Source organism: Lontra canadensis, unplaced genomic scaffold, assembly GCF_010015895.1.
Source record: "Lontra canadensis isolate GAN:19392208 unplaced genomic scaffold, GSC_riverotter_1.0 scaffold1, whole genome shotgun sequence".
Taxonomy (NCBI): Eukaryota; Metazoa; Chordata; class Mammalia; order Carnivora; family Mustelidae; genus Lontra; species Lontra canadensis.
In genome coordinates, this window is record NW_022630995.1 from 50,626,902 (window position 1) to 50,649,572 (window position 22,671).

Consider the following 22,671-nt stretch of genomic DNA (forward strand, 5'->3'; position numbering starts at 1 on the left):
TTTAAAAATTTGCACGATTGAAATGGAAACTCTATTTAAATCTAAGTGTTGATAGCAAGAAAATATTTTTAAGATGTTCCAGAATTATGAGCCCAAACCAGTAGTTTTGCTGCCCGTGAAATTGCTAGGCAGTGCCATCATTAAGGTAGTGACAGGTGGGACCCAGACTATGACTCCAACCAGAGGCATTTTTAATGGACCATCAAACTTCTGAGAGACAAAGTTACTTGATATCATGCTACCGTTTGATATTGGCCAATGAAGCACTTTTGTTAGGTTTGCTTTTTCAGTGTGTATTTGTTTTCTTTAAGTAACTAGAAGGACTGCATGTAAACCTACACGTTGTGATGCAGAGATTGAGAGATGAATGTGAGCAACATTTGCTGTAGGAAATAAACTCTTTATGGTTAACAGCAGAATTACATGTATGATTCTGTCAACACCCTGATAAGGAAAAACAACTTTTGAGAGAATAACTGTGAAAATCAATTTCTGGGAGCATTAAGTATTAATAAACATTATTGAGATTGTTATCAGATGCTGATCTTTAAGTAGGGCAAATTGTGGTGACTTCTGATGCTTTTAAGAGTAACAACTGAGAGTCTATACCTGACTTTTGTTAACTTTGAGCTCTGTTGTATTTTCTACCCAGTTTTTTTATACTCCGGTTACTAATACATGGTCCCGTCAGTATGACTGCTTTATCATGTCAATGTGATCAATAGTATCAATATGACATTGGCTTTAAACTTTCCATTAAGGATGGTGTGCCGTTTGTGACAGCATGTCTCATTGCACAGTGCTCTTTTATCGTGCTATCAAGTTAGAGAAATATTTTATAAAAGAAAGCTTTCTATGAGGTTTCCATGGTAGTCTGTATTTTCCTCTTTGATAAGGCAATTTTAAGGTTCTACCTGTTTCTTACTGGATTTAGGGGTTGTGTTCTGCCTTTTTTGCTCAGTCCATGTCTAGTTTTCTTAAACTTTCATTTTCAAGGAATTTTATGAAGATGGTAAATGGTTGTGAAGTTGTAAACCATAAATATTGAATCTGAAATACAGTGGGTGTCCAATAACTGGATGGCAATTTATAATATGAAATTTTTGGAAAACTGACATAGCAGCAATTTTTCCAGACCTATTTAATGCATATTTAGAAATCAATATAGGTGGGAAACCTTCTCCTCTTTCTGAGGCGCAAAATGAAAAACAAACAAACAAACAAAAAACCAAGAACTTTGAGAAATAGGACAGATTATTATACAGTAGTGAGATAGATTTATGGCTTGAGAAATGTGATTACAGTAACTTGTTTCTTGTAAAAATCTTTTCGGCTCAGGCTCTAATATTAAACATTGTAAGATCTAGCTGGAATCTTTACAACCACTGAAAATGCAACCTGGAAAAGCCAATTTATGCACTTACTAGATGCTGTGATAATATACACTGTTCATGTTGCAGTATCTAATGTAAAATTCATTAGGACACTTTCAAGTCCCTTGGCTAGTAATTAATGAAGAAGTAGGAAGCAGAGTTGAATTAGTTTAAAAAATTTGCTTTAAGGTTGGATATGCAAGCAGTTGCTAATTGTATCTTGAACAATCAGCATATATCTTTGTAGTTATCAAAAATTTAAAACAATACTAGAGAGCCTTGCATGATTTCTTTTTTTCATTTTACCAACAAGCTCTTTATTCTCACTTTTTCAATTAAAGATGTGATCTGAGGAAACAGTGATGTGTTTTACATTTAAAAACAGGTTAATTTCCCAATACACACTCTGTATTGTTGGCAAGTTGCCTTTCATTAGATATCCAAAATATCCATGCCTTTACACAAACACAGAAAATTTTAAGTACAAAGAAATTTTCATGGACATAAACTCTCCTTTATGTGTTTTATTGGTGTTATCACAAGTTAGAGGAAAACCCCTTCCTTTTCTGAGAGCTTTTCACATAAGTTTTGACAATGCCTATGACTGCTTATAAATAAATAATTTAGCTGTTAATTCATCTAAGATAATCTTTGTAATAGAGAATACAAATTCAGTGGTAAAGATTTGTTCAGAGAAAATAATTTTATTTTACCAGGAACATTTTACATATTTTTATCATGACAAATCACTCTTCAAAGAGTAGGTTTTACAAACACATATATTTGGCTTTACTTATCATGAAAATAAAAGGATTTTTAAAGATCTTTTGTTATATATAATACTTGTCAGAAATCCAATAATCAAATATTAGATGTCAGTGGCATGTTTAGTGTAGTGAGGTACAATTCACAATTAACTATCCAAATTCTTTATTGATTTGAGACCTGCATTTTCATGTACCATATTATGCCCAATTCTAGATGTGGCTCATGATAACCAATATATCCTTATATATCTAAAGAAATAGAAACGATTTGTGAGGATTGTAATATGACACTGGTAATTTGAGTGGGCAATCTGATAGGCGACTTGTGTATCATAGAAGCCCATAGTATTGCCTGTCCTGTAAATGTTGACCCATGAAGAAAGGTTGAATGATACTACAGATACAAGATTTTCACCTGTTTCTTCTTTATGTGTGAAATTTAGTATTGGAATGTTTTATAGTACTTATTTGGTGGGTGTTTAGACACTTATCAATTCTCTGTACATAGTTTTCTTAAAAAATCAAGATCTGAAGTCATGTTCTTATTAGCAAGTGTGCCCCCAAACAAATGTCTCAGGTGGATATTTCCTGGGGCTCTTTTTCAGGCTTCAAGAATTGGAGGTGGAGATGAACCATGAGAGACCGTGGACTCTGAGAAACAAACTGAGGGTTTTGGAAGGGAGAGGAATGGGGGCTGGGTGAGCCTGGTGGTGGGTATTAAGGAGGGCACGTATTGCATGGAGCACTGGGTGTGGTGTCTAAACAATGAATCTTGGAACACTGAAAAAATAAAGTAAAAAAAAAAAAAAAGCCAGTTATATAGGTGTGGCCAAGTTCAACTCTCCACCTAAGGGAAACAAAAGGAATTTAAATCAAAATATCCTGTTAGCCATTGAATTACTATTTAACTTGTGGATTAAAGTATTTCAAATTTAATGTCGTCATAGTATTAAATGCATGAGGTAAGCATTCATCACTTCATCAAGTAGGAAACTTTAGATTGAAAGAGAGAATGTGCACAAGCGTGCACATTTATTTTGCAAGTTTGCATTGTTTCCAGCTTTACAGTCATTGTTGAAGTTACTGTGAATCAGGCCATCCACAAAGCTAGTGACATAAAGATTAAGATATTTTTATATTACATTTTTAAAGTGTAAAGAGAAAATAAAGGGTGTGTTGTAGCAAAATCGGAGAATTAAGAAAGCCTGTCTGGCTGTATCTACTTCTTTTTGCCTTTCCCTTCTTTCTTCCTCCTGATTACAAATCACAAGATCAAGTCTTCAGGCCCCTCTGACCTTCTCTTCTGTCCCCATCACTGCCACATTTGAACACTGGGCAGACACATCTCTTGGAAAGGATGTATTCCCGAAGACCTCCCATATTTAAAAATTCACACAGCTCAAGTTTAATCCTGGCAAAATATGACAGGTGATTCCATATCCCAGTTCATGTGGTCCTGCCATGTGACAATTGAATAAGCAGTTACTGTTCCCTTGGCCTGCCAGCTCTGAATTTATGCTGTTCTTGATTAAATTTTTATTTTTTAATTCCTTCAAATTTTGCTATCAAGTGAGATTATAGTTCTTAAAGCACTATGTAAAATTTAGATTATTGAAATGCACAGAAAGTTTTGCTGTGATATACTCAGTTTTTTTGGTGCTTCTATTGAAACCTGCCCTCAGGTAAGAAGAAAGCAAAGAAGGATGATGTTTGTACTTGACTTCCAAGGAATATATGGTATTGTATTGCTTTTCCTGACAGAATATGCATTTTAAAATTTATTGGGAGAATTATTTTGGCCTCTGTTAATTACTTGAACTTTTCATTCCGGAGTGAAGGAATATTTTGAGGGATTCAGCATCTTGCCTCATCTCCTCAAACTCTGCCATTGTTGCCAAATCTAGGTAGAGAATCCTTGGATTCAATGGAAAAAAAACACCTACATTTGCACATATATACCGGTTGTCCCTTTCATTTCAGAAAAATATCTCATGTTAGTGTTTAATGACCTTTGATGTTTCTTACCACATAATTAGTATATAAGGTAAACTTATAGGGCTTGAAGACTTTAAAAGAAGAATGTTTTATCATTGTGAGAACTTCAAACTAGTCAGGGATACCATCTCAGTCTTAAATGTGCTAGACTCTTAAAACTCATTTGTTGCTGATAGACAAAAGTAATCCATATGTTGCATACAGTCTAAAGGGAAGAGCTAATATCCATAGAAGGAGCTGTATTTGCCCCTGTTCATTGAGGTAATCAGAGATTTCTTACCAGAAACTTCAGCAGTTAGTCATCAACACTTCCTTTAAGTCCTTAAAGAAATACTGAAGTTTCATATCATGGGGCCAAGACTGGTAAGGACATTGTACCTTGATTGTGACATGTAATAGTTATGTTCCTGAGATGAGATCTCAGAGTCAAGAAAAGAATTTAGTAGAGTGTCTGTGTATGTGGGCAGGGTGCAAGGGAATCAACAGAGGTAATGTGTACTCCAAAGCTAGTAACAGCAGACCACGGAGTGGCCGAGGGAGGGGTCCCTCTCTGGAGCCTGGAGAGGGAGACTATGCAGATGGCTGCTTGATAGGAGATGTGGCCTTTAATCCCGGGACACGGCCAACCTATGGAGACGTAAGAGGTAGAAAGCCCCAGAGGGAAAATGTTTGTTGGCCTCTCCTTCCTCCTAACCTTCAGATTTATTATTAGTGCTTCCACCAGCTAATCCCATTCCAGAAGCTAGTTGGAAAAACCACTCCAAGTAGGGGAAATATGCTCATGGCCGTATTTATTATTTTATTTTAACCCACCATAGGTATTACCACTGACTAGGCTTCCTTTTTTAAAAATTATTAACATTGGTTGTGTTGCTTCCCTTCAGAAGATATTGGAAGTGGCATGAGGAAGCTAATCATATCCCTGGGTGACTCATAAGATTTCGGTCATTCTACCACATCTTTCACCATCCTTGTTTATCTTTTATTTTGTCCACATTGCTTTGGTCCAGAATTTCTCTGTGTGTTTCTTAAACCTTATAAGGAAAACGAACCTATACCTTTAAACAAATTGACTGTTTTCAGAGCAGATGTCACCATAATCAGTCAGATTAAGGCACAAGAAAAGAATGCAATATTTGTTATATAGCAAAATAGAATTATAACCAGGATGACATGGCTATGGATGGTGTATACTGGGTATGATGGTGAATTATCTTTGATAAACTGTATTTTCTTTCTAACTTCACTTTTCAGCTTGGGGATACAATGGTGGGTTGGCAGGGAGAGGCCAAGAGCTGAGGAGGTACCCTTACTTGTGGAAGAAAGCAAAGTCCAGCTGGCAGTGATAGAAATCAGCACTCATATATTTTCTGCAATATATGCTAAACAATTTGATAAACAAACTAGTCTTTATCAAGCATCTGCAATGGATGGCTGTATGCCTAACACTATCCATTTCTCCTGTCTGATAGAGATACCGCAGTAACATCAGGATGTCTCAGAATGTTTTCTATTTGGGACCTATGTTTAATTTTTTAAAGGTGAATGCTTGGGACCGTGAAGGAGATCCACATTTCCTAGCTGAGGAGGGGCAATAATCATGATTTTCAGGGGCGAGTGAGTCCGAGAAAACTGAATGGGTGGCCAGGGGTAGGGGGAGGAGAACTTCACCAAGTTGGGGGAGTAACCTCATGTAAAACATTCCATCATTTGACACCCTCCATTCTGTGTCTCAAGTCTGGCTCACTCTCAGCCTCTGTTTTGCTTCCTCTAATGTCTTTTCATCATGGTCTCAATGACCATAACATAAATATATTACATTAAAAATGAAAAAAAAAAAGTGTTCTGAGAATGTCTTCCAGGAGAGCTGTTCTCTCTGCTCAGAGCCCAGCTGTGCTTCTGGAGAGCAAGGGTAAGCCCAGGGGAAGAGGTGGGAGGCTCCTGTTGGCATCTCAGCCTTATTCCTGATCTACAGTTGTGAAAGTCACCCAGCTGCTCTGAGTTGTGTCAGTCCATCTGTGAAATAGGGATATACCTCCATATATTTCTGGTATTGTGAAGCATCCAACAAATGGTAACTTTTATCATTATTACTGATCTGGTATCTCTGGGATGTTCTGTTTTTGTTTTTGCTTTGTTTGTTTGTTTGTTTCAGATTGAATTTCCCCAAAGGTAATTGGGTACCTCATCATTGTTGCGCTGCCTAGTAATTAGGAATAAATAGAAAGTAACCTGGATAAATGACTGCAATTTTTAAACCCTTTTGCCTTTGATTGTATTTGTTTTCAATAACCGTAATTGCCATTTATTCATTCAACTAACATTTATTAAGTGGTTATTAAGGGCTGAGCCTTGTGGTTTTATAAACTATTTCTTCGTGATTCCTTCCTGCCCTATGTTACCCTGTCAGTAGAGCCAATAAGTGCAAGACAGTCAGTTCAGCACACCAGCATGTGCTAAGATTTTGAAAAGCAGAGGGGAGCTGTCTCATGCGATTTTGGCCAAGAGGCAAGTACAATGGGCAACCCAGGGGAGGCAGTAAGCCTTTATGTTCCTCTGAAGGAATAAGAGAGAGGCTGGTAAGGGGGGGAGCCAAGGAAGGCAGGTGTGGAAGCAGCTGGGAGAGAGAGGATGAGTGGTATTATTTGTAGAAAAAAGAATGCCTCCACAGCCGTATTACTACAGAAACTACCAGCAAAGTCCAACAGAAGATTATATTTCTTGTCTAGAGATATTATTTCTGTGGCTAACAGTGATCAGGTAGTGAATGTTACATTTCTTACCTGCCCCTTAGATCTGTCTTCACTGTGATATGTACTGACCTTCTTACTTTTTGAACTTTCATATACAAGTTGTCTGTTCCATATTGTTTAGCACTGAATTACTCATTAGTCCTGTATTATTAACAGATTTGGGTGTTAGAGTCACATCTCAAGTAGATTGGAGTCTTCTAAAAGACATTTAAAATTTTATTTATATATTTTAGTGGAGGGGAGGGGGACAAGGCTGGGGGAGAGGGAGAGAGAAACTTAAGCAGTTCTGCACGGTGGAGCTTGACCTGGGGCTCGATCTCACCACTCTTGAGATTACGACTTGAGCCGGAACCAAGTTGGACACTCGAGCAACTACACCACCCAGGTGCCCCGCTAAAAGATATTTTAAAAAAAGTTTATTCTCCAGATCTCCCCTAACACATTGCATGCTGAATAGTAGCTGCTCAAAAACACAGTTTTGAGGGAAGAGATCCTAAAAAGGATCTATTTCTTCATATAATTTAATGTGTTCCTTTCTGAGTCACATTATCAGACATACACTGTATGTACCACTTGACCAAACCATAGTGAATCACAGCACAAATACAGGTGCAAATCAAGACTATCCAGAAAAAACGGGTATTTGGTCACTTTCTCCATGGAAATTCCCACTATTTGGAATCATTTTGGTTATTTACCAGTGTCTATAAAACTGGAATGTAAACTCCTTTTTAAGGGCCATGTTTGTTTTATTCATTATTATAATCGAGCACCTAGATCTTGCCTGGCACATAGTAAATGTTCAGTAAGTAGTCGTCTGATGTATGACTGCATTGCACTGAACTGTTTTTTAGGGGCCAAAGCTACATCTCCCATTTCTGTTTTTCTGCTTGTCTTCCTCCAGGTTGGTAGGATTGTTGTCGTTTGCCTCTATCACTTCTTGTGATCTTGGTCATGTCAGCTATCCATTCTAATCTCTATTGTGGTTCTGCATTTTCTTATCTCTGCCCAGTACTTCTCCCCATTATAGTAACTGTTGTACATAATCCAGATTCCAGAAAGTCTGAATTCTCTCTAATTGTACACAGAGGAGGTATAACTACACAATTAAAGATAGGGGTAGGTGCTGTATATACTTGTCCATTTGTTTCAAAAGTCATTTATCCTCTGAGTAATTTATGTATAAATGTTTATGTATTTGTATTTTCTCACTTTCCTACAGTAAACATATTACAGGGATAATGATTGTATTTTAATAATTTTAAGGTAATAGAAATTTATGGGTTCTTCAGTCTTTAGCTGCTGTAAACCTGCTGGAGATAAGAAAATACGCCACGTTGGATGTGCTGTAGTTTTAGAAGTGTAACAAAAAATATATATTATTGGGATCTCAGTTTTCTGTTTTCTGTCTGCAGTTTTCTTCTCCAGCTTATTTCTAACTTTGAGAAAATTGTAACTTCTCCTAGCTCAGTATTATCACCTCTACAATGGGAAGATTTTCATTGGACAAGGTCACCAGGTTAGGATAAGAACCTTAAAGCCTGCCAAATCAATTATGTTCCTCTTCTGTAATATGCTGCTAAGATACATAGAGCCTGTTTTATTATGGGGTATACACAGAAGAGTTTCATACCATCTTATAATTCCCTGAGCCAAACAAAAGTCAAAAGGCGTCAAAGAGCTATGAGGCCAGTTCTATAAAAGGCTTTTAGAACTTTAAAGATCAGTTTTATGCTGTGTCTACTAAAGTCCCCCAAGGGAAACTATACAGCCAACTGCTGGGCATTTACCCAAATGCATGCAATTGTGCCTTCCAATCAGACCCTCCTAGCCTGTCTCCAAGCAGAAGCATAGTTCATGATCTCTGAAGGTTAAGAAATTTGTTGGAGCTCAATTAGTGAGAGTGCACAACATATGACATTAAGAAAGACAATGTTATGTGTTTCATGCTACTTATATAAATAGTTGTGTTGGAATATATTATTGGATCAGAGACATGAGGACTCTCAATGGACCATAAAAATCATTTGGTCTGACTTCTTTCTTTTTGGAAGAGAATATGGAGGTCCAAGTGACTGGAGTGATTTTACTAAGGTCAAGAGACTAGTTAGTCTTGTGACTAGTCCGTGATACTACCATTGCAGAAGCACATTGTTCTCACAACTTTACACTGTGATAAGTGCCTGTGGTGGTGACTTGGTCTGAGAGAAATGCCTTGCCTTAGCAGCAAAGATGTCTTGAAGTAGTCTTAGCACTATCTCATCTGAGTGGGCTATCTTAAGCCAGTTTATATTCAGGAATCCCATGATACCAGTTTCTTCATCTGAAAAATCAAGCAAATGCAATTCCAGCTGCCAGCAAGGGCTTTTCAAAGTCAGCGTTTTTAAGGATGGTAGTTGGGGGATCAGTATGCATTCAAGTAGTGTTAAGCCTTGTTTGGATGCTGACAAATCATATGAAGCTTATTGGCAGCTGACATCAGTCCATTATTTTGGAGCCCTCAGAGAAGGTCAAAGTGGGTTTTGGTTGATAACAATTTAAAATTTTCAAAAAGTAGGGATGCCTGGTTGGCTCAGTTGGTTAAGCGACAGCCTTTGGCTCAGGTCATGATCCTGGAGTCCTGGGATTGAGTCCCTCATCGGGCTCCCTGCTCAGCAGGGAGTCTGCTTCTCCCTCTGACCCTCCCACTTCTCATGCTCATTCTCTCTCTCACACTCTCTCTCTCAAATAAATAAATAATTTAAAAAAAAACTTTAAAATTTTCAAAAAGTAAAAAGAACACCTAACTTAAAGATCTTCTTCAAAAATGATACAATTTAAAATCTGTATACTTAAATGGTTATACTCAGTGATGCTGTAATACTTTCACCAAAAGTCCTCTCCTACCCTCAAATTGTCGATAACTTATATATTGCTTCACTATGTGCAACATAAATGTTTCTGCCAAAAACTCGTGAGTGTAATGTTCTCACATTTTCAAAATTAGTAGCTAATAAAGTGTTTTTCTTCATCCATAGAGAAAATTAAAATTGTATCCATTTTGCCTATTTCCTGGGATATAAGATGCCATGAAATTGACAGCAGCAATAAAAAGTAGAAATTATCTATTTCAGAAGTCAATGGTAAGAACCGGCTGATTTCTCAAATGCTTTATGAGATACTGCAAGAAGATAGGAGGCATACATAGATTTAGGAATTTAGGAAAACCAAATGCATTTAATATAATTCACTTGTGTTTTAAGATTTCAATTATTACCAATAAATTAAGATTAATCTGGAGAAGTATTTTGTTATGAAATAATGAATTTTTAAATTCTCAGAGTCCATATATAAATTTAAAGAATACACAGTGACTCTACTCTCAGTTCAGAACAAGAAAAGCAGTCATCATAGATGTGAAGTCAGCCTATTCAAGGTTCTAAAAATTTAGGGGAGTGATAGTTCTTTCTTTTCTTTTTTCATTTAACATGATACTGATATTCTTACGTTAAAGTAAAACACTCTTTTCGTTTTTATTTATGAGATTGTATACTCCAGATTCTGACCTCTATAGGACAGGCCTGTGCTTGAAATCTGGCTTCACCAGGCATTAGCTGTGTGACTTTGGGCAAGTTACTTAACCTCTCTCAGACTCAGTGACCTCATCTGTAAAAGGGGTTAATGACAGTGCCACCAGCACAAAGATTTTGTTAATCATGTGGTAATGTGCAGAATTAAAACAGAGCTTGACACACGGTAATTGCTCAGTAACATATTTTTACAATAATAAAGTGTATGAGCTCATGGAGGTTTATCTTGCCTCAAGTCTGTATGGCACAGTAAGAGGGTATGGTGAGGTGTAGTAACCTGCGTGAGACACCAGCTGTATCATAAAGAAGGTCAACATTGGGGTGCCTGGGTGGCTCAGTGGGTTAAGCTTCTGCCTTCGGCTCAGGTCATGTTCCCAGGGTCCTGGGATCGAGCCCCGCATCGGGCTCTCTGTGCAGCAGGGAGCCTGCTTCCCTTCCTCTCTCTCTGCCTGCCTCTCTGTCTACTTGTGATCTCTCTCTCTGTCAAATAAATAAATAAAAATCTTAAAAAAAAAAAAGGAGCTCAACATTTAACAGAGGAATTAGAACATACAGAAAATAACTTTAATGCAGACTTGAATAAGTTAAGTGCCAGGAGAGAGGTATAGACAGTGTATCAATAGAATCTAAAGAGAGGGTTCACTCTGTTTTGTGGCAAGAGACATTTTAGTGTTGATAACTTTTGATAGGGCTTTTAGGGGCTCTGGGTTTGGAGATGCTGAGCTGGTGATTAGAATTCCCAGGAAGAACAGAGAACAGAGGAAGGGGATGTATAGAGACAAATATATTGCTAAGATTCATTCATACAGCAGATACTTTACATGTCTGGTCTCCTCTAGACACTCCTCTGGGAACTTGGAATACATCAGTAAACAAAGGTTCATTGCTATCATGTAGTGGGGGAGTAGATAATAATCATATTAAGTTGATTAGGTAGTATGTTTGTGAGTGATAGGTGCTCTGGGTAAAAATAGAACAAGGTAAATGGGTTTGGGAGGGCTATGGAGGTTGGGGTGTGTATTAGCTCGCTAGGGCTGCTACAACAAAATACTACAGATTTGGTGGCTTAAACAACAACAATTTGTTTTCTCAGTTCTAGAGAAAATTTATTTTCTCATAGTCCAAGCCCAAGGTGTTGGCAGGCTTGATTTCTTCTAAGGCCTTTCTCTGTGGCTTGCACCTGGCCAACTTCTTACTATGTCCTCACATGGCCATTCCTCTCTCTGATAGGTTCCTATGTGTCCAGATTTCCTCTTCTTATAAAGATACCAGGCAGGTTGGATTAGCCCCCATTCTAATGGCCTTACTTAATTGAATCATCTCTTTAAAGACCTTATCTACAAATACAAATACCCTTATGTTCTCAGGTAGTAGGGGAAAGGGCTTCAGTATATGAAATTTAGGGGGGCACAATGAGCTTGTAATAGGATGGTTACAATTTCAATCAAGTGGTCAGGATAGACTCTTGATGAGAATGGCATTAGGTCAAAATCTTGAAGCAAGCAAGGGAGCCATAGAAATATATGGAGAAACAGATTCCAGGCCAGAGACCTTCCAGGGTAAAGACCCTGAGACAGGCTTGTGTTCAGTGTGTTCAAAGAACTGAAAGTAGGTCAGTTAGCTAGAGCAGAGAAAAAAACCAAAGAGAGTAATTGGAGATAAAGGGAGACAAACAAAGGGGCCCAAAATATATAAGCCCTTACAGGCCATGGTTAGAAGCTGAGCATTTGCTCTGAGTGGCACTGACAGCCTCTGCAGGACTCCGAGCAGGGAGTTAAATTCAATCATGCTCATCACTGGCTGCTCTTATGACCTATACAATAGAGCAGGAGTCAGCAAACTATAGCCCATGGGCTGAGTCCTGCCCATTGCCTGTTTTGTATGGTCCGTTAACTAAGAATTGTTTCTACATTGGTAAGTGATTGATAAAACATCTGAAAAAGAGTAATATTTCATGACAGAGGATAATTATGTGAAATTCACATGTAGGACCCTGAAACAAGTTTTAGTGAGACTCTAACTCATTCATTTGCATGTTACCTATGGCTGCTTTCGTGTTATAATGGCAGAGTTGAGTAGTAGTAAGGCAACCTGCTTGGCCTGCAAAACCTACACTATTTTCCATCTGATGATTTCAGAGTAAGTTCTCTGACCTCTATAGAGAGGGTCAAGGATTGAAACAGTGGGGAGAGTGGTGGCTCCAGCTAGGACTGTAACTGTGGAGGCCATAGTTGGGGGGTGGACAGCACTGCTAGTCAAGCAGTGTGTTTGGGAGAAGTGGTGGGGAATGTAGTTTGGGGAGAGGTTGGGGGTTTGGTGCATTGCAGTTAAATGGGGTATCCTTTCAGCCTTGGAACAGAGATGTGTCACTATCACCGCACAGTGTTTTAGGAAGCCTGGTGAGCAGCAGTTGACGAAGAGGGGCTGACTGCAAAGGTAAAGTCAAGAGGTCTCTTGGCGGCCTGGAAATGGAAAGATGAGGACAATAAAAAGACGGATTCAAGAGTACCCCGAACATGTTGGGTAGCTTTTCCATTTTCTGTGCCAGGGAGAAACCTTCTGTGATAATATAGCAGTTTTGCAACACCTTTAAAAATATCTTGAAGTGCTAGAATACTAGTATTCTAATTATATACCCTTTGAGCTAAAATAGGGTGTTTCAAGTGAATCAGGCCGGATGCCTTTTACCAATTTAGGCCTTTGGGTGTATAATATTGAAAATATGAACTCAAAAGAAGTCCATCAGGAAAAAAAAAAGAAAACATAAAAAAGAACCATCAGAAATCAGTGAGTGGTCTGAGGAACTCCCCATCTGGGTTTCCAATGGATTTAATTAGCATTTAGTGGTTAAAAGTAAAAAGCTTTAACTTTGCATTTCTATTTTCTTCTATGAGCTACTTTTATAATCTAGATCTTCAAACTTAGTTTTAAAGTACTTCTATAGATATCCATTATCTCTGCTAAGATACCTGAGTCATGTTCTTTCCAATACATATTCTGAAGATTGATGGATGAAAAGACACTTAACTCAATTTTATGTGTTCCTTAAATCACCTCAATCATATTTTTCACATAGTACTTGGCTTATTCCTTAAAAATAACCCTTTATCATTATAGAAGGTGATTGCAGTATTAATTATGTAAGCTTAGCTGATATAGTTAAAGCAGTGTTCAGTGTTTCATGTATTACGTCCGAAGTTATCCAAGTTTGATTTGTAACATATATTTTCTGACTTGATGGTGTCCCATCTTTCCAAATGCAGGTGATGATAAGCAATGTTGAGACACAAAATAGTCCAAATATAGGAAGAATATAGTAGGATAAAATCTTATAAGTCATCTTTAAGAAAGAAGAAGTTACATAGCATAAATTAGACTTCAAACCCAGAGCTGATTTATTCATATATGAAGGAGTACAACGTTTCTTGAATGAATATATTTCTGTTGACAGGATCTTTCAGACATAGCTATAGTCTGAATTTGGACTAGTTAAAAGAAGCATGAAATATCTCTGCTGCAATGAGGGGAGGAAAGTAGGATCTCTTGTTCATCTAAAAATAATCATTCTTCACCTAGAATGGAGAGTTGATTGATTATCCTCACTAGAATTTCCAAAGGAAGAGTCATCTGTGGAGAAGATTTGAGGAGGAATTATCCAGGTTATGATTTAACTTTGGAAATGTCACTGGAGTTTTATAGGCAGGTAATTGAGTTAGGAATATGATAAAATTCATTTCCTATTTTCTGGTTTATCTTTCTTAAAAGTGGGGGAGGTCTTCTTATGCCTCAAAAGTTCCCTAACTCTGAGAAGTAAAAGACAGGAGTGTCACAAATGTTGATAATGAAAAGAGCTGGTGAAGACAATGAACTCTAGAGCCTAGTAGTGGGAAGCAGTGACTCTTCAATCCATTCCTGTCATTTTTCAGAGGAACCTGAGGCCCCAAGAGGCCAGGTTCAATGACTGCCTTGATGCTCAGCATTGTTGTCTCAATATCATTGTCTCCAAACACCCTTGTTGGTGGACCAGATTTATCTAAAAATTCAGTGACTGTGTTTGGGCAAGAATTCCAGTCCCTGGCAAGAACCCCTTTCTCTTTCTGCTAGAGTCCAGACTACAAGTCCTCCTAGTGTCTGATGCCAACATTAGGATAAGTAAACTGATTTTACGTGGCACTCAGACTTGGCATTAAACATCAGGTAGATCATATAATAAGGAAGTAGCCTTTCATGATTTCTTTCAATTTTAACATCGTGGACACTCTGAGCTCCAGCAAATCTATCTTTATCCCTGCTGAAAAACTAATGACTCTGTTTTTAACAAGAGAGCAGGTCTGAGGTTCAGTCTCCAGCAAGGCAAGAAGAGAAACCTAAATTTTGAGAACATACCCACATTTGGTTTAGAAGGTATTTTTTTAAACAGATTTAGTCCATTTATGGGAAAAGAATGTTCTTTCCACAAGAATGAACATTTTCATGTTATGATACATTTATTTAACTAAAGTGGATTTGTTTTGAAAACGTCAATCCAGAGGTTACACATATAGGGTAAAATTGGTGGAATGGTCCTCTAAGGACTATGGATGCTGCACAACCATGAATGGGGCCTGCAGATGACTGAGCTTTGGAGATGCTTCTCCAGGCATGACTATGGCTGTCATATTTGAAGATGTCACAGCATAGGGTGAAAACCCATGAAATAAGAGCAACAAGTTCTAGTTCCTGATTTGTTGGGTAAAGATACTCAATCCAAGCTTTGTTTCTCAAAGTCCAATGAGAAAGATTACAGTTGGAAACAGCTGAGTGTAGTACAGCTCTGCTTCTCAGATAACTTGCAGAAGTGATAACACTGCAGGCTCCAAGATGTAATATTCAAAACAATTAAGGAACATTACTCACTCATCATAACCAGGAGGAACTAAATGGCCCCAATAATCACCATACACTCTTTCTCTTCAAAGTTACTTTTACCCAGATGCATACAGATCCAAAACCTTGTTTGAATCACATGTAGAAAAAGCCCATGCCCACGATCCTGTAGGAGATGTAGAAAAGGACATGGGTGTGCATACACAAACACACGTATGCACATTGTTAACTCCTGCTTGGTCTGCGGACTTCCACGTCTGGCAGAGCCAACTTTCTGGTTATGACTCTAAGAAAAATGCAGCTAGAGATCTAATTCAATAAATACAGCAAAAAGCTGTGAATATTACTTTAACTCTGCTGGCAGGTCATTAATATTCTCCATTCTAAATCTGATTTTTTTAGAATTTTTGAAGTTTAGAAGATTGAGTGTGCGGGTAGGATGCCATTTTATCTCCATTTCTGTTTTTATTTTTTTATTTTTTAAGAGTTTTATTTATTTACTTGAGAGAGCAAACAGGGGAAGGGATAGAGGGGGAGGGTGAAGGAGAGGGGAAGAATCTCAAGCAGATTCCACGCTGAGCACAGAGCCCAACGTGGGGCTTGATCTCACCATGCTGAGACCATGACCTGAGCCAAAACCAAGAATCAGTGGCTTAAAAACTGATCTACCCAAGAACCACTTTATTTCTGTTATTTAATACTCCCTGCAAGGTGTTAAGATATATTTTGGTATCTTTATGTGTACAGATGAGTTTGGATGTTTAAAACCGTGTAGAAAAGCATGTGCATTTCGATTCCATTTACTATAGCACCAAGAACCATAAGATACCTAGGAATCAACCTAACCAAAGAGGGAAAGGATCTGTACTCAAGGAACTACAGAACACTCATGAAAGAAATTGAAGAAGACCTAAAAAGATGGAAGATCATTCCATGCTCTTGGATTGGAAGAATAAACATTGTTAAAATATCTGTACTGCCTAGAGCAATCTATACTTTTAATGCCATTCCGATCAAAATTCCACTGGTATTTTTCAAAGAGCTGAAGCAAATAATCCAGAAATTTGTATGGAACCAGAAGAGACCCCGAATCGCTAAGGAAATGCTGAAAAACAAAAATAAAACTGGGGGCATCACGTTACATGATTTCAGGCTTTACTACAAAGCTGTGATCACCAAGACAGCATGGTACTGGCATAAAGACAGACACATAGACCAGTGGAACAGAGTAGAGAGCCCAGATATGGACCCTCAACTCTACGGTCAAATAATCTTCGACAAAACAGGAAAAAATATACAGTGGAAAAAAGACAGTCTCTTTAATAAATGGTACTGGGAAAACTGGACAGCTATATGTAGAAGAATGAAACTTGACCATTCTCTTACACCGTACACAAAGATAAACTCAAAATGGATAAATGACCTCAACATGAGACAGGAATCCATCAGAATCCTGGAGGAGAACATAGGCAGTAGCCTCTTCAATATCAGCCACAGCAACTTCTTTCAAGATATGTCTCCAAAGGCAAAGGAAACAAAAGCGGAAATAAACTTTTGGGACTTCATCAAAATCAAAAGCTTCTGCACAGCAAAGGAAACAGTCAAGAAAACAAAGAGGCAACCCACGGAATGGGAGAAGATATTTGCAAATGACGGTACAGACAAAAGGTTGATATCCAGGATCTATAAAGAACTCCTCAAACTCAACACACACAAAACAGACAATCATATTAAAAACTGGGCAGAAGATATGAACAGACACTTCTCCAATGAAGACATACAGATGTCTATCAGACACATGAAAAAATGTTCATCATCACTAGCCATCAGAGAGATTCAAATTAAAACCACTTTGAGATACCACCTTACACCAGTTAGAATGGCCAAAATTAGCAAGACAGGAAACAACATGTGCTGGAGGGGATGTGGAGAAAGGGGAACCCTGTTACACTGTTGGTGGGAATGCAAGTTGGTGCAGCCACTTTGGAGAACAGTGTGGAGATTCCTCAAGAAATTAAAAATAGAGCTTCCCTATGACCCTGCCATTGCACTACTGGGTATTTACCCCAAAGATAGAGATGTAGTGAAAAGAAGGGCCATCTGTACCCCAATGTTTATAGCCATGGTCGCCAAACTGTGGAAAGAACCAAGATGCCCTTCAACGGACGAATGGATAAGGAAGATGTGGTCTATATACACTATGGAGTATTATGCCTCCATCAGAAAGGTTGAATACTCAACTTTTGTAGCAACATGGACAGGACTGGAAGAGATTATGCTAAGTGGAATAAGTCAAGCAGAGAGAGTCAATTATCATATGGCTTCACTTATTTGTGGAGCATAACAAATAGCATGGAGGACAAGGGGAGTTAGAGAGGAGAAGGGAGTTGGGGGAAATTGGAAGGGGAGGTGAACCATGAGAGACTATGGACTCTGAAAAACAATCTGAGGGTTTTGAAGGGGTGGGGGGGTGGGAGGTTGTGGGAACCAGGTGGTGGGTAATAGAGAGGGCATGGATTGCATGGAGCACTGGGTGTGGTGCAAAAGCAAGGAATACTGTTATGCTGAAAAAAAAAAAAACTAAATTAAAAAAAAAAAGAAAAGCATGTGCACAATTATTTGCCAGTTAACTACCATATAAACTTTCACTAGTTCTTCAGTAACATTGATTACAACTCAGTCAAGCAGAAATGATAGACCAAGTAATGATTTGATAGTGTTTAATACTTATGCTGAAATCAGCTATTTGAGGGGGGGAACGCTTTGAAGTTGGCTATTCACTTAGAAAGACATAGGAGAATAGTTCATTATTCATTATCATTAGCTCATTTAGTTAGTACAGTGCATTAGAATTGCTGTTCAAGAGTAGATTGATAGTTTTATAGGATAGTAAATTCAATAACACTTCTCTCCCTCTTGTTTTAAATTTTTCTTTTTTTAAATTTCACAGAGGTAGAAGTTTAATTTTTAGAACATAGGATTTGGAATAAGATCCAATAATATTATATTAAAGAGAGAGTTCTTCTTTTTTTTAATCTTCCATTTTTAATAAAATTTCCCTTATCTATTTGAATTAACTTTCTGCCTTCATAAGTCAGCATTGCATCTTATTTATTTTTTTTGTTATTAAAGTCAGTCCCATAACTATTGTAATTCATTTAATATTAGTTGGTATCAGAATAAAATTTGGTATATTTAGATCAATGAAGAGATCCAAGAGGATGTAAAGAAAGTGTTAAAGTAACATGCAGTTTTTAAAAAAGATTTTATTTATTTGAAAGAAAGAGAGAGTGAGTGAGAGAGAGAGCATGAACAGGGGGAGAAGCAAACTCCCTGCTGAGCAGGGAACCTGAAGTGGGGCTCAATCTCAGGACCCCGGGGTCATGACCTGAGCTGAAGGCAGATGCTTAACCAGCTGAGCCACTCAGGTGCCCAATAGCATGCACTTCTGAGTAATTTGAGTAAAACCTCTGAGTAATAGTGGCCATGCACAAGTAATTTAAACTCTGATTTTTTACTTCATAGAGTTGTTTATTTGTGACAAGTGCTTTATAACTCAAGAGATGCTAGGTAAATGCTACTGGCATTTACAGACTTTTGTTGTCTCTTCCCACATTGTCCCAGGGTTCATCTCTGTGATCATTAGAATATGATAGACATGATGGCATGTCACATCCAAGATTACATTATAAAACATACTGTGGTTTTCACTGTAATCACTCTGTCTCTATTGGATCTCTCTGGGGACGCCCTTGGCCATGTCATCTGGTTAGTTTATGGAGAAACCCACATTGTGAGGAAGTGAGCCTTCCATCAGTAGCCATGTAAATGTACCTTCTTGAAAGAAGATCATTGGACCCCATCAAAGCTTCAGATACCTACTGTTTTGGCCTATGTCTTGAGTGTTATCTCATGAAGGACCCAGCACCAGAACCACCCAACTAAACCAATTCCAAAGTCCTGACCCACCAGAAACTGCAAGATAAATAGTTACAGTTTTAATCCATAAAATTTGAGGGTAACTTGTTATATAGCAATAGATAATTAGGGCAGTGTCGTCCCAAAAGTCTCCTGTTCCTCCCTCTATCCTTTATTAAAGAGACTATGGTACTTCCATGGAGTCTAAGCTAGACAGAAGAGATTAAGAAAACAAACATAACTACCCATAAATACATACTAGACTGATAAAAACCAAACACATATACACACTGACCTTCCCCTCCCCACAAGTGATAAGTAAATTATGACCAGAAGATTATTACCTCCATTAAAATCCCCAGCAGCTCTGAGAAAGGGTGTTTCTTTCTGCCTTTTCAGAGGTGGAAACCAACATTAACAGAGATTAAGGAATGATCATAGGGCAGATGTGTTATAGGTCTCATATCTTAAATGAGATCAGTTGTATCCCTGCTTTGTGTGTTAAGGAAGCATCAGTCAAGTTCTATGAAGTCTGTGAAGTACACAGCTTTACTGCACAAAGCTTCATATTCAGGAGGATTTGTTTCCTTCAAGTTACAGGACTAGGCTCCAGGAGGATGTATTTGCTTGAAGTATGACCTTTGAGTCAAAGGGGAATTGCTGGTGTATAAATCAATTTTATAGGTATCTAATTTTCTTCCTGGGAATCATTAGACCTTTAAAATGAATACGGACTCTTGCAAGCCAGTAGGGTTTTGTTTCTTCCCTCAACATGTGCCTTGGAGTACAGGTTTCAGGCTGGTACTCAGGTTTGGAGGTCCAAGTGTCATAACACTTTTGCTTCTGAGTATTGTTAGCAGAAAGGGTCTATAAATCATATAAAAACATTAATAGAGAAAATGATGAGGTATAGCCAAGAGAAGAACTGGCTTCTGCTGACAGTTGAAATGAGATGAAGATTCCGTGAAGCAGAGATAATGTGGGAAGGATGTCCATGTAGGTAAATTCTACCTGTGCCCATGGTGGGAATTTTCCCCACATTTCTTTGGCCTCCATTATAATTCTAAAGTAGATCCAAATCACTGTGTGATGAGAATGTTATCAGACCCCCATGCAGAAGGAAGAGTCTTCCAAAAACAGGCTATTGGCTTCTGAAAGAATTGACATGATCTCCATCATGGTGGTTCAGAATCTTGTAGATCCCTATAAGAATGCCTTTATGTGGCTGGCTACATTCGAAGAATATCTGTTTGCTTTCATAGCTAGCCATTCTTGTTAGATTTGGGAAATTCAATAAGCTCTGACTGTTCATAATTCAATATTTTAGTGACACATTTTTAGGTTTCTAAATCAGTTTTATGAGGCATGTGATAAAAATAAAATCAAAATCTGTTGAACACTTATGGTGCTTAGTCAATTCTGGATATGACCTGTGAGAAATAAGGAAAAACAAAATAACACTGAGTAACCCATTTTTACTTCATTTTTATTAAAAAAAAAAAGAATGACTAAAAAAACAGGGGAAACATAACAAGCTACAAAAAATTTTTAAAACTTTTTCATTCATAAGATTCTGTGTACCTATTTTATCAGCTGGAACTGAGGTATAAAATGTAAGTTAAATATGATAGATTTTCTTTTCCAAATGTAGTGGAGATGTTACTGTTGAACATTCAGAAACACGTTTGGTGTGTCAATTCTCATCCCATTGCAGATGTGTGAGTTGTCAAATTGTTCGTGAATCTTAAGTGAGGGTATTATTTTTCTACCAAACAATAAAATAGAATCTTATTGGTTATGCATATTTTATACAGAAAACTAACAGATATTTCAGCATAGGCAAATATTATTGTGAAAATTTAGAAGATTTACATTTAAGAATTATTTAAAATGAGGTGGTCATGAGAAGTTTACTATCTCTTAAGGTATAGGTATAATTTTCACAGTGACAGCACATGCACTTACTTTACTTTGAAAATCTCCATGTTTCCCCAAATAGGCCCTTTTCCTGCAACCTAGAACACCACCACCAACAACAAAAAGGCAAGAGATTTCACCCCAAATGCTTTTCAACTTTGGGGTTTAGGTTAATGAAAAGGTCCTTGTTTGGCAAAAGATGATAATAATGGAGGGAAAAAGTAAAGTGGTATAAATGTATGGAAAGTTGACCTTTCTGACCCATGGTTCTCCTCTCAGTAAATAATGTAGTGGGAAAGAATCAGGACTCTGGACCAGACTACCTAAATTCAAAACTGGGTTTTGCAACCAATCCTTGTATAACTTTGGGGTTTATTCTCTCTATGCCTCAGTTTCTTCATCCGTAAGATGGGGACAGTGATAGCTTTTCTCTCGTGAGAATTAAATGAGTAATATAGAAAAGGCTTCAAATCATATTTGCCTCATAATATATGGGTGCTTGTTAAGGATTTTATGTTGAGATGGTGACATGAACAATATGTTAGTAAATCCTGACATAATGCAGGTACTCAAGCAATAGAGAGGCACATAGAGATGTATATGCACATAGTGTATATGTACACTTCTGTGCTTTACTGACATGTGTGTGCCTGTGTGTATGTATGAAAAAATAATGTAATCCAGAATTGACATTAGCTCTCAAATCCAACCAGATTAGCAGACTTTGTAACCCTCCCTCTCCAGGATCTCTGATTAGTCAGAGAAATTTTTTCTTCCTCAGCTGTTAGAGATTAGCTGGCTGAGGTAGATTCCTCACAAAAGCTTAATGTTATTTAGACCATACTTCTACCTAATATGTTAGAATTAGCACCGCTTATTTTGAAATATAAATCTTCCTTAATTTATAATTTAATGAATTTAATTGAATTAATAAATTTACTAATTTAGATATACTTTGACAAAATGGCTATGTCACCACCCAACCTCTTGCAAGTAGGTTGTTTATTATTATATTTTCCCAGGTCCTTTCTTTAATCCCATGTGGAGACAGTAGAACATAGATTTGACTTCCGCCTGAAGTGGTTCCCTGTGATCAGCAACAATGGTTATCACACTGTTGATTGTCTGCCTTACAAGTTAAAAAAATATATAGAAATAGATATAGACAGCACATACTCCTTAATATGTCCTTATTTATAAATCACAAACATACTAAAACTGTGTACAAATTATAACGCTTATAAAAATTAAAATGTAAAATAGTGAGATAGGTATATAATAAATATTTAAATATTTTTACTAATTAACAAAAATAAAATCTTTTCTTATTAAAATGTTAGAATAATATATATTATATCTTCTTGTATATAATAACAGGATATTTATAATAACTTTGTGAGAAAAATAATATTATGTCATCTCAATTATTTTTGAAAATCTATATTTTACTTTTTTTTCTTTTTTGTTATACTTCAGTTCCAAATTTATTTTACATATTAAGGGATTGTACTTT

At 37.3% G+C, this 22,671-nt stretch overlaps 1 protein-coding gene across 3 annotated transcripts in view; it reads left to right on the top strand.

Moving 5' to 3' along the window:
• KCNIP4 (potassium voltage-gated channel interacting protein 4) overlaps window positions 1-22,671 on the top strand; it is a 1,119,538-nt gene that overhangs the window by 241,778 nt on the left and 855,089 nt on the right. The gene's annotated exons all lie outside the window — the stretch shown is intronic.